We start from the raw sequence: 12240 nt of genomic DNA, 5'->3' as shown, positions 1-12240 counted from the left end.
CCTGAACTCCTACCATGTCCTTTAAAACCCATTCAAACTTCGAGGTTTTCCAAATCAAATTCTGTTCTCAGATATGTGTATCACTTCACATCACGCACACATCGTTCCAGAATCCTCTTCACAACAACCTACTAATGGAGAGGAGCGTGCCCCCACAGCAGCTGGCCTGGAGTGGCCACTGACAGGCCATCACTGGACACGTGAAGTCTGATAGCTGAACATGGATGAGGGTCCTCATGCTCTGTCATGTGGAGTGTCGAGCCTAGAACAGAAGTCATGGAGCAGTAGCCAGTAGGGTGGATGTGCCATCCAGGTATGTTTTCCTTGGTACAAGAATCATTTTAGAAATGGAATTTTATGTATTTTTTAAAAAATTAGTGGTTAATATAAAATTAAAGTTTACTAGCTTCCCTTGCACATATGTTAGAATGCTTTTGACTGCAAGTAAAATAACCCTCAACTCACACTGCCTTTACAAAGGCCTGGGTGGTCTCAGACTATTTCTGAGATTCCTGGGATTGATTGCTTTAGGATCTAACCGTGCTATTGGGGTCTCAGACTCCCTTTTTCTCTCTGGCCATCTTAATGTTGGCTTCATCTGCAGAAAGCCAGCAAATGTCAAGGCAGAGCCTCTGTTCAGAGAATAAAGAGACTTGTTCTTTCTGAGCCTCTCTTATAGAAGCAAAATATCTTTCCTGGAAGATGCCCCTGGCATGTGGGCTAGAACTGGGTCACATGTCTCTCCATGAAACGCTCCCTGGCCAGGAAGAGACACTTCCACTGCTTGGCTTGGATTCATTGCCTAGGGCACAATTGATGCTTGGAAATACCGGCCCATGTGTACCACACCGTAAAAAGCCAAAGGTCTGGCCATGTTGCAACCAAATTCCACAGAGTGACAAATGTCTTTAGCTTCCCCACCTTTGGACCTAGAGGACAGTCTCTGCTCTCCATGGGCCCCACACCTGGCCTTTGTCAGAATTTGGTTTGCCACACCTTGTTCATACTTCTTCATCTGGGGAATTTCAGCTGTTTTGATGTTTGTGGGTACCTGAGCCTATAGATTCCCTAATGGTGAATGGATAATGGTGATAGTTGTCTATAGTGATGTGACAAGCTGTCCCGTAACTTAGTGGCTTAAAACAAGAAGTCTTTATTAGGTAGAGGGTCTCTGGTCTAATTCCGAGGTCTTTGATCCACTTTGAGTTGAGTTTTGTGCATGGTGACAGACAGGGGTTTAGTTTCATTTTGCTTCATGTGGATTTCCAGTTTTCCCAGTACCATTTGTTGAAGAGGCTATCTTTTCTCCAATGTATGTTTTTGGCACCCTTGTCTAGTATGAGATAACTGTGTTTATGTGGGTTTGTCTCTGTTTCTTCTATTCTGTACCATTGGTCTACATGTCTATTTTGGTGTGTGTGTGTGTATATATGTATATATATATATATATACATACATACACACACACATACACACACACACACACATATACCTTTTATATTACTATAGCTTTGTAGTATAGTTTTAGGTCTGGTATTGTGATACCTCCTATTTCACTCTTCTCGCTAAGGATTGCTTTGGCTATTCTGGGTCTCTTTTTTTTCCAAATTAATTTCATGATTACTTTTTCTATTTCTATAGGAATTCTAATTGGAATCATATCCAATCTGTATAGCACTTTTGGTAGTATGTCTGTTTTGACAATATGAATTCTGCCTATCCAAAAGCATGAGAGATCTTTCTATCTTCTAAAGTCTTCTTCAATTTTTTTCTTCAGTGTTCTGTAGTTTTCATTGTAGAGGTCTTTCACCTCTTTTGTTAAATTGATTCCCAAGTATTTTATTTTATTTTATTATTTTTTGAGACTATTATGAATGGGGTATTTTCCTAATTTCTCTTTCAGATGATTTATCACTGATATATAGAAATGCAGTATGGATATTCCTTAGAAAACTTTGAATGGAACCACCATTTGACCCAGCTATCTCACTCCTCTGTCTCTACCCAAAGGACTTAAAATCAGCATACTACAGGGATGCAGCCACATTAATGTTTATAGCAGCTCAATTCACAATAGCTAAACTGTGGAGCCAACCTAGGTGTCCCTCAGTAGATGAATGGATAAAGAAACTGTGGTATATACACAATGGAATATTACTCAGCAATAAAAGAGAATAAAATTATGGCATTTGCAGGTAAATGGATGGAGTTGGAGAATATCATGCTAAGCGAAGTAAGCCAATCCCCAAAAAACAGAGGCTGAATGTTCTCTCTGATGAGTGGATGCTGATACATAATGAGGTGGGGGCATGGCAAAAATGGAGGAACTTTGGGCAAAGGAGGAGGAGGGGAGAGGGTGGGAGGGTCATGGGGGCAGGAAAGATGGTGGAATGAGATGGACATTATTACCTTAGGTACATGTATGACTGCACATGTGGTGCCACACTATATCGTGCACAACCAGAGAAATGAAAAGTTGTGCTCTGCTTGTGTACAATGAATCAAAGTGCATTCTGCTGTCATATATAGCTAATTTGAATAAATAAATAAGTAAATTTATTTTTTTAAGAAAGAAGCCTTTATTATTGCAGAGCTTCTGAGGCTTGGCACCTGGGAGCGGCTGTTCTTGGTATTTTGGCTCTAGGCAGTGACATTCAGTCAGGATGTAAGTGAACCACAGTCACCTGAAGGCCTGCCTGGCTGGAGGACCTGCTCTGAGATTGTCCACCTGTGCTTCTCGGCCACTCACAGCAAGTAACAGCTTCCCTTGGTGAGGTTGGACCAAGAGAGCAATCAATGCAGAAGCCACCAGGGCTGGAGTATGTCCCTCCAGAAATGGAACCCTGGCTTCTGCTTCGTCCTGTTGCTCAGAGTCTATGTGCCCTGGCACGCGGCAGGAAGGGACCACACAAGGATGTGAATTCTAGAAGATGAAGGTCATGGGGCTGTCTTTTAGGCTGGCTGCCACAGCTGTGTCCTGCAAAATTACTCTGAAAAGAGCATATAAAAATAAAGTTTACTAGCTTCCCTTGCACATCTGTTAGAATGCTTTTGGCTGCAAGTAAAATAACCCTCAACTCAAATTACCTTTAAATAAGGCTCTTTAGAGGACTCTGTGGTCTCAGACTTTCTAAGCACTAAGATTCCCGGGACTGATTGTGTTGGGGTTTCTTAGTGTGGCCATGAGTTTTCCAAATGCTGAATATTACTGTCAACTAAGTTGACAGTAAATAAGTTAGTTACAGGGCCAGCTCCAAGCAGAGGTGATTTCCTCTCACAATTTCATCTCCCACCCCATTTTATGAGCAGACTCAGTCTTTGTTATTCAGTTGCAAGAAAACAAGATTCTAACAATGAAATCAGACATCCAGACTCCCAGCAGAAGCCTCTAGTGTACCAGCTGCCTGATGAGACTGGTTGTGTCCGCCAGGCTGCAGCTATCAACATTTTAACATGGATGGAAGACAGCAAGCGATGGGCAGAGGGATCTGGCAGGGATTTGGGTAAAGGCATGAGAACATCGATGAGGTCATGGGCATTAGAATATTGCTAGAGACAAAGAAACACATGGGAACCAGCTCTAGTCCAACTGCTAAGGTCGCCAAGCTTGTCCAGTTAAATCACCCTGGCATTTTTTTTTATTGGTGCCCTGGGCATTTGTAACACAGCAATCTCGCACACACATTCCTAAGGCTTGCCCATGCACCTTTTCCCAAACAAACAAAAATCCCAGAGCATCATAGGGCTTGTATTTAGCACCATACAACCATGACAACTAGAAACAAATAGCTGGCCCAGCTGAATTCAGCCAGAATTTCTTTTTTCCCCTCTTGCATGAAAAAGTTACATTGTGAAGGACACACACAATGTACTGAAAGATTGATACAGCTTTCAGACAAAGACTCATTGGCAGTATTTATAGCTGATTGTGTAATTAAAAAAACCCTCAGGGCATGACGCTATCCTTGACTGGTCTTATTTTTAGAAGGCTTAGAAATCTCTCCACATGTAAAAAGCCTCTGCCTATGACTCAAAGCTCTTTGTTATCAAGTGGTCATTAGAAAGATGTAGGTGGGCCTGGCACCAGACATCTGTCATGCTGCAGCCACAGCTGGGCTTGAGGAGGTGCCTGGTGCCCACTCCTGCGGGCACCTGTGGAGAACTTGTCTTCAGATAAATTTTAAGCTAAATATTTCAAGGGCCCAACAACCTCTTTGAGTGACAGTAACCAGTGTACCCAACTAGCTCAACCAGGCATCTCATGAGTAAAACAGACAGAAGACCCAACAAACAGATCTCTTGAAATGGAAAGTTTATGCTATTTAAACACTGAAAATTGGTGCAAGAAAAAAAGGGAAGACCTCCCCTTTCCACGGTTTCCACCTTTTGGGTCTCCTTCTTCCTCCAGGGAGAAGTCCTTTCTGTTGTCCTTTAATAAAGCTTCTACTTGCCAGTCTGAAAAAAAAGAAAGAAAGAAAAAGGAAACTTGGTGCAAACGCTGAACAAGGGCATGAGTCTCCCACGCCAGGAGTGAGTTTCAGTTTCCCTGGGTTCAGAACTGTCTTTGGAAGTTATGATTGTGTACTTTGTAACTTTCTCAAATGAGAATGCAGAGTAAACATACTTCCAACATCTACATGCAGCTGTAAATCTTGAAGGAGCCGTTTGCTCAAGTGGCTGCTTGACTTCGTGTTTATTCTAGGCAAGTCCTTTAGGGCGCCCGTGCATCTCATGCACCTGGATCCTCGTGCTTCAGCAGAAGCTTCTTGATAAGTATTTTTCATGATCTCTGTCCCTACCTCTTACCTGGTTCTCCTGACGTCAGGGGATGAGTTAGCTTTGCCAGATGGTTGGTGGTAATAAATGCACAGGACACAATGGAATGCAGGGCTTTTCTCCTGAAAATTGGGTAGCTTTTCCTGGGAAAAGTTAATAAATACAAAGAAAACTGACTTTGTTTAGAATGTTTTATTTTTCTACAAACACACATGTTTCATTACATTTTTCACTTCTAACTCTCTGGGGAAACAGATTGGCTTTAGCAGTTCTATAGGCATTGAACCTGGGGGGCTGTGATCTCCATGATTTATAAAAGTGTCTAGGGTGAACTTGTCTTCAGATACAGTTTGGACCTTGAGGACTTGCTTGGAGGTTCTGGCAGAGGAGTGTAGCTACTCAAGTACCTTTGACAGAAGAATGGTCCTCCTCTGCAGGAGAAGGTCTCCTCTTCCACCATGTGCTCAGCAGTGAGGGAGGGACTCACATGGAGAGTGAGGGAGGAAGGGGACACCACCCAGCCAGCAGATCAACCCGTGACAGATGTCACACCAGATTGTCTCCAGACTGCCCTCCAGCAACAACTGGAACCCTCCTGAAGTGGCTGGGGTAATTCATGCAGATGCTGAATCCATCAGAGCAGTGCTGACCAGCCGCCCTGGTTCCCAACTCCGACTCCCACACACAGTGTTCACCACTGGCAGGACACAAATGTCTTAACAACAGTAAAACTTGCCGTTTTAAATCAGCAAAAATGAAGTATATGCTACATTCAGGAGAAACGAATGGATTAGACATTTGGGAAGTTATAAAGTTGAAAAAAGACATTATTAATAGTACTGCTAAACTTTTTTAAGCTTTTTTTTAGTTGTCGATAGACCTTTATTTTATTTATATATTTTATGGGGTGCTGAGAATTGAACCCAGTGCCTCACATGCCAAGCAAGTGCACTACCACTGAGCCCAGCCCACCCTGACAGTACTGCTAAATTTAAAAGAGAGAGATTTTATTAATAATCCTGATATATTTCAAAGAGAAATGCTTATTACACTTGACTATTTACAAATCTCAGTGACTCTAAAGAGTTGAGAATTTTTATGATTGCTTATATTTTATTTGCAAGGAATAGAGCCAGATTGTCTTCTTTTTCATTAGACCTCAGTATCACCTGTTCCAAACTAAACTGTGTTGTGAATGCCTAATTGAATTTTAGATGAACTAATGAGACACAAACCATATAGAAGAAATATAAATAACAAATCTAATACGTAAATTCTGGGTTTTAAAATGCACCCTTATTCTTTTGATTGAGTGATGAACCTAGCTCATAGTCAAAGCTTCAGCAAGTAGTGTATAGGCAGAGGAAGAGCCAAAGTGAGCATTTTGACAATTCAAAAAATCGACATTGACTGCTCAAGAACCTGCTCTAAGTGTGTTATTAATCACTTATTAACATATGTTCATTAATCCTGAAAAAATCCTTTACCATAGACTTCATTCATCTCACTGAGAGGAAAAAAGAAGAGAACACTGAGGGTCAGAGAGTTCAGTGTTCTTGCCCAAGTCTATGCAGATAGATGATGGAGGTGACATATGGAGGCAAGCCCTTAACCACTTGCAGAACAGAAAACAGTTTCATTTTTAATCAAATCACCCTAATTCTTACCTTCAACTGTAGAATCCAGGACAGATGCATTACTCATTGTTTCTCAAAGGCAAAGACAAAGACCCTAATAGAATTAGCTAATACCTACAAGGTATTAGATGGGACGCCAGAATCAGGGTTGAGTGGTTGCCATGCAGCACAGCAGACCAGAAGACCTGAGATTCTCCAGGCTCCAGAGACTGCATTTGTCTGGTGGGTTCTGACTCTTGAGCACAAGCTAGTTGTGAAGCTTGGCCAACTGGGAAGATGGAGACCAAATGGAAACAATTCTACAGGTTCTGAGTGTGCCTGCGCTGGGCCATGAGCCTGCTGGTTGTGGGAAGGGAGAGGGAGGTAGGGATGTACAGCACCAACTGTGGCCCAGCTCGCATGGTTGTTTAGACAGGCAGAACAGGGTGTTTGTCAAAGAGAGAAGTGCTGGGTTCATAAATTCCTCTTGTTGAAAATAATAGCGAGTTATTTGAAAACTGCTGGCTGCCAACAGAAGCGTCTCAAATAACTTTGTACCTGTTATGAGACATAGCTGTTAAGCACCAAGTCACCAGAGTAGCCAGAACAAATCTGGGCTCGAACCTGTCACTTGTATGGACGACATCAGCAGGCTGCTGGGCTGCCCTGGGTGAGTTACCTGTCTGTACACCGAGAGAGAACTCACAACACCACAGGGAAGATAAGACAATGGAGTGTCAGATTATCACCCCAAAGACGTCGGTTTGGAGTAAGTGGTGGGTGTTTATAACATTAAAAGTACTATGTTAAACTCTGTTCTTAGTTACTCGCAAGTGTGAAAGATGGTATATCAAGAACTATGTAATGTTTTGAACAACCAACAATAAAAAAAAAAAAAAAAAAAAAAAGTACTATGTTAAAATATAAGTACAAAGTGAGAACCCTAAAGCTCAGGTGAAGGCTGAGGGAAAGAACACTGGCTTCTCCCAATTGCTTTCCACTGGTTTGGCCACACAATGGACAACTTGACTGTCCCTAGAAAGACTGAAGAAAGGTGACCCGTGCACATGGACAATAAGTCTCAGGGTAGGTGACAATGAGATGAGGCCTGCCGGAGCCAGGTGAGTAATGGGTTCTCTGCTCTCACAAAGCTGCTGCTCAAGTATAAGCAAAACAATCTCCTATCAAGGGGAATATTAATCCATAAATGAAATGCTCCCTGAGAGCTTCTGGGCTTGATGATTTCAGTCACGCTCTGTAGGATGACATTTCCATCAGGGACAGATGGAAAGAGTAAACTGTGCCTGCCCTGAGTGACTCCATGGTGTAAGAACAGAAGTTCTCAGGCTGCGCCTGCCCTGAGTGACTCCACAGTGTACAGAGCAGAAGTTCTCAGGCTGCGCCTGCCCTGAGTGACTCCAAGGTGTACAGAGCAGAAGTTCTCAGACTGCGCCTGCCCTGAGTGACTCCAAGGTGTACAGAGCAGAAGTTCTCAGACTGCGCCTGCCCTGAGTGACTCCAAGGTGTACAGAGCAGAAGTTCTCAGACTGCGCCTGCCCTGAGTGACTCCAAGGTGTACAGAGCAGAAGTTCTCAGGCTGCGCCTGCCCTGAGTGACTCCACAGTGTACAGAGCAGAAGTTCTCAGGCTGCGCCTGCCCTGAGTGACTCCACGGTGTACAGAGCAGAAGTTCTCAGACTGCGCCTGCCCTGAGTGACTCCAAGGTGTACAGAGCAGAAGTTCTCAGGCTGCGCCTGCCCTGAGTGACTCCACGGTGTACAGAGCAGAAGTTCTCAGACTGCGCCTGCCCTGAGTGACTCCAAGGTGTACAGAGCAGAAGTTCTCAGACTGCGCCTGCCCTGAGTGACTCCAAGGTGTACAGAGCAGAAGTTCTTAGGCTGCGCCTGCCCTGAGTGACTCCACAGTGTACAGAGCAGAAGTTCTCAGACTGCGCCTGCCCTGAGTGACTCCACAGTGTACAGAGCAGAAGTTCTTAGGTTGTGCCTGCCCTGAGTGACTCCACAGTGTACAGAGCAGAAGTTCTCAGGTTGCGCCTGCCCTGAGTGACTCCATGGTGTAAGAGCAGAAGTTCTCAGACTGCGCCTGCCCTGAGTGACTCCACAGTGTACAGAGCAGAAGTTCTCAGGCTGCGCCTGCCCTGAGTGACTCCACAGTGTACAGAGCAGAAGTTCTTAGGTTGTGCCTGCCCTGAGTGACTCCACGGTGTACAGAGCAGCAGTCCTCAGGTTGCGTTGACCTCAAGTTAGTCCATTTTGTTAAATTGTAGTTTGCCATGAACTGCTCCATTTTGAGTAGGATGATTTATATCTTGTTTCAGGCTATGCCTTGTTTCTAGAAGTAACAGCTACCATCTGGCCAGCAGCACAATAAGGCACAAAGTGATAAATAACTTTTATGTGCCAACTTATCAAAATAAATCAGGAGCACCTGGATTTGTGGCCATCCCAATCATGTCAGGAACCGCAGACACAGGAGCTCATCAACTTCATCAGACACAACACTGTTCACTCAAGACCCATAAAAGAGGAGCACCCTCCCACCAAGGCTGGACACAGCTGTCACCTTGTCACTCATCACCAGCATTGCCCAGGCAAATTGCCACAGCAACAAACCTCTGATTTCTTGTTCCTGTCAGGCTTCAGCCTGCTTTTCTTGCCCACAGAGACCACACCTGGCCCACTCTAAGCTGATGCTCCAAGCCGGCCTTCTGATCCTTAAACTGCCATCTGCAGAGCTGCTTCATTAAAAATCCTTCTGGGGGTGGGAGGGCGGGTATCCAAGATGGTGGGCCAAGGGAGGCAGCATTCTCTGTCACTCCATGACGGGGTCTCAACTTGTGGGAAAACTGCTTCTCTGAGAGTGACAGAGGACCCCTTCACAGCTGGTCCCATGTAGGAATCACGGCTGCTGTGCCAGCGCAGGGCTCCAAGCCTCAGCATTAGAGCAGGACTCCCGACTTCCGACTACCCATTTGGGTCTAGCGGGTGGGTGCCTTAGCAGGACCACCGGTATCAGCACCAGCATAGTATTCCCAGATGCTGCTCCCACACAGGACACTAAGCTGCTACCCACACGCAGGAACTCCATCCACCACTCCTGGGTGGACCCACATCTACCAACCTGGAGCTTCCCTGGTTGCCTCTATCTTGGGACTTGGCAGCTGCTGCCAGTCCCCTAGGCACACAGTAGCCTGCCTGCGCCTGAGGGCATCACACAGGCTCTGAGGACAGCTGACAGCTACAACACTGTAGCCGAGAGCTCATCTCTGAACACACTACACAATGCCATTGCCCGGCTCTCCCCACCACTGAAAGCAGCTGCCTCCATCTTGGGTCACCTCCATCACCATCTTTAGTTGGAGCAGCTACCAGTTTGGAACTCTGGATAGCCAAGAGAGGTACTGGAAGGCTGCAGGGGCCCTATAAGCCTATAGGGTAAAACAGTAACACCTTGGATCTGCAGTGCTAGAAGGGAAGACACACAAACAACATGAAAAGACAAGGGAAGAAAGTGCCCCCAAACAAATCAAGACGCTACATTATTAGAACCCATGGCCAGCACAGCAGAAGAAATTACAGGGAAGGAATTCAGGATGTACATAATTAAAATGTTATGTGAATTAAAGGATGATATAAGAGAGCAGATATAGGCAACACAAGATTATTCTGATAAAGAGCTACATAAGCAAATACAGGAAGCAAAAGATTACTTCAACAGGGAGATAGAGGTAAAAAAAAATAAAACAGAAATACTTGAAATGAAAGAAACAATAAACCAAATTAAAAGTTCAATTGAAACCGTCATCAACAGATTAGACCACTTGGAAGACAGGACCTCAGACAATTAAGACAAATATATAATCTTGAAAAGAATGTTGACCACACAGTGAAGATGGTAAGAAACCATGAGCAGAACATTTAAGAAATATGAAATAACTTAAAAAGATCAAATTTAAGAGTTATTGGGATAGAGGAAGGCATAGGGTTCCAAACCAAAGGAATGAACAACCTATTCAATGTAATAATATCAGAAAATTTCCCAAACATGAAGAATGAATTGGAAAGCCAAACACAAGAGGCTTACAGGACACCAAATGTACAAAATCACAACAGATTCACACCAAGTCACATTGTAATGAAAATGCCCAGCACACAGAATAGGAGAGAAATTTTAAAGCCATGAGAGAAAAGAATCAGATTATATAGAGGGGAAAACCAGTTAGGTTATGTGCAGATTTTTCAACCCAGACCCTGAAAGCTGGAAAATCCTGGAACAATATATACCAAGCTCTGAAAGAAAATGGATGCCAACCAAGAATCTTAAATCCAGAAAAATTAAGCTTTAGATTTGATGATGAAATAAAAACCTTCCGTAAAAAAACAAAAGTTAAAGAATTTACAAGTTAAAAGCCTGTACTACAGAACATCCTCTGCAAAATATTCCATGAAGAGGAATTGAAAAACAACAATGAAAATCAGCAAAGGGAGGTATTACACTAAAGGGAAAACTATTCAAAGTAAAAACTAAGTCAAATTAAATGACAAAAATAAACAAAAATGGTCGCAAAAACAAATCATGTCTCAACAGTAACCCTGAATGTTAATGACCTAAACTCACCAATCAAAAGACATATACTAGTAGATTGGATAAAAAAAAACTAGACCTAACAATATGCCCTCTCCAGGAGATTCAGCTCATAGGAAAAGACAGCCACAGACTGAAGGTGAAAGGTCGGGAAAAATCATATCTCTCACATGGACTGTGGAAGCAAGCAGGGGTTTCCATCCTCATATCAAATAAAGTGCACTTTAAGCCAAAGTTAATCAAAAGGGATAAAGATGGACTAACATACTGCTCAAGAGAACCATACACTAACAAGACATAACAGTTATAAATATATTTGCCCCAAACAATGGAGCATCTATGTTCATCAAACAAACTCTTCTCAAGTTCAAGAGTCAAATAGACCACAACACAATAAATAATTCTGGGTGATTTTAACACATCTCTGTCACCACTGGATATATCTTCCAAACAAAAGCTGAACAAAGAAACTATAAAACTCAATAATACAATCAATAACTTAGACTTAACTGACATATATAGAATATTTCGTCTTTCAATGAGCGATGGATCTTTCATCTTTCAATCAGCACACATGGATCCTTCCTAAAATAGATCATATATTATGCCACAAAGCAACTCAGCAATTCAAAAAAGTAGATATTACCCTGCATTCTATCAGATCATAATGGAACGAAGTTAGAAATCAATGATAAAATAAAAAATGAAAGCTGCTCCAACACCTGGAGACTAAATAATATGCTACTGAATGAACAATGGGTGGCAAAAGACATCATGAAGATTTAAAAATTCTTAGAGGTAAATGAGAACACAATACAATGTAGGAAGGCAGTTGTAAGGGGAAAGTTCATTGCATGGAGTTCATTCCTTAAAAGAAACAAAAGTCAACAAATAAATGACTTAACATTACATCTCAAATTCCTAGAAAAAGAAGAACAAACCAACACCGAAAGCAGTAGAAGGCAGGAAATAACTAAAATCAGAACTGATATCAATGAAATTGAAACAAGAGAAACAATTGAAAAAATTGACAAAACAAAAAGTCGGTTCTTTGAATAAAAACATAAAATTGACAAACCCTTAGCCATGCTAACAAAGAGGAGAGAGAAAACTCAAATCACTAACATACATGATGAAAAAGGAAATATCACAACAGACACTACAGAAATACAGAAGATAATTAGAAATTATCTTGAAAACTTATACTCCAATAAAATAGAAAATATTGAAGGCACCAACAAATT

The sequence above is a fragment of the Marmota monax genome, unplaced genomic scaffold, assembly GCF_021218885.2.
Source record: "Marmota monax isolate L192 unplaced genomic scaffold, Marmota_monax_Labrador192_F-V1.1 WCK01_AAM20220418_F8-fsc00400, whole genome shotgun sequence".
NCBI lineage: Eukaryota > Metazoa > Chordata > Mammalia > Rodentia > Sciuridae > Marmota > Marmota monax.
This window is presented reverse-complemented; position numbering follows the sequence as displayed.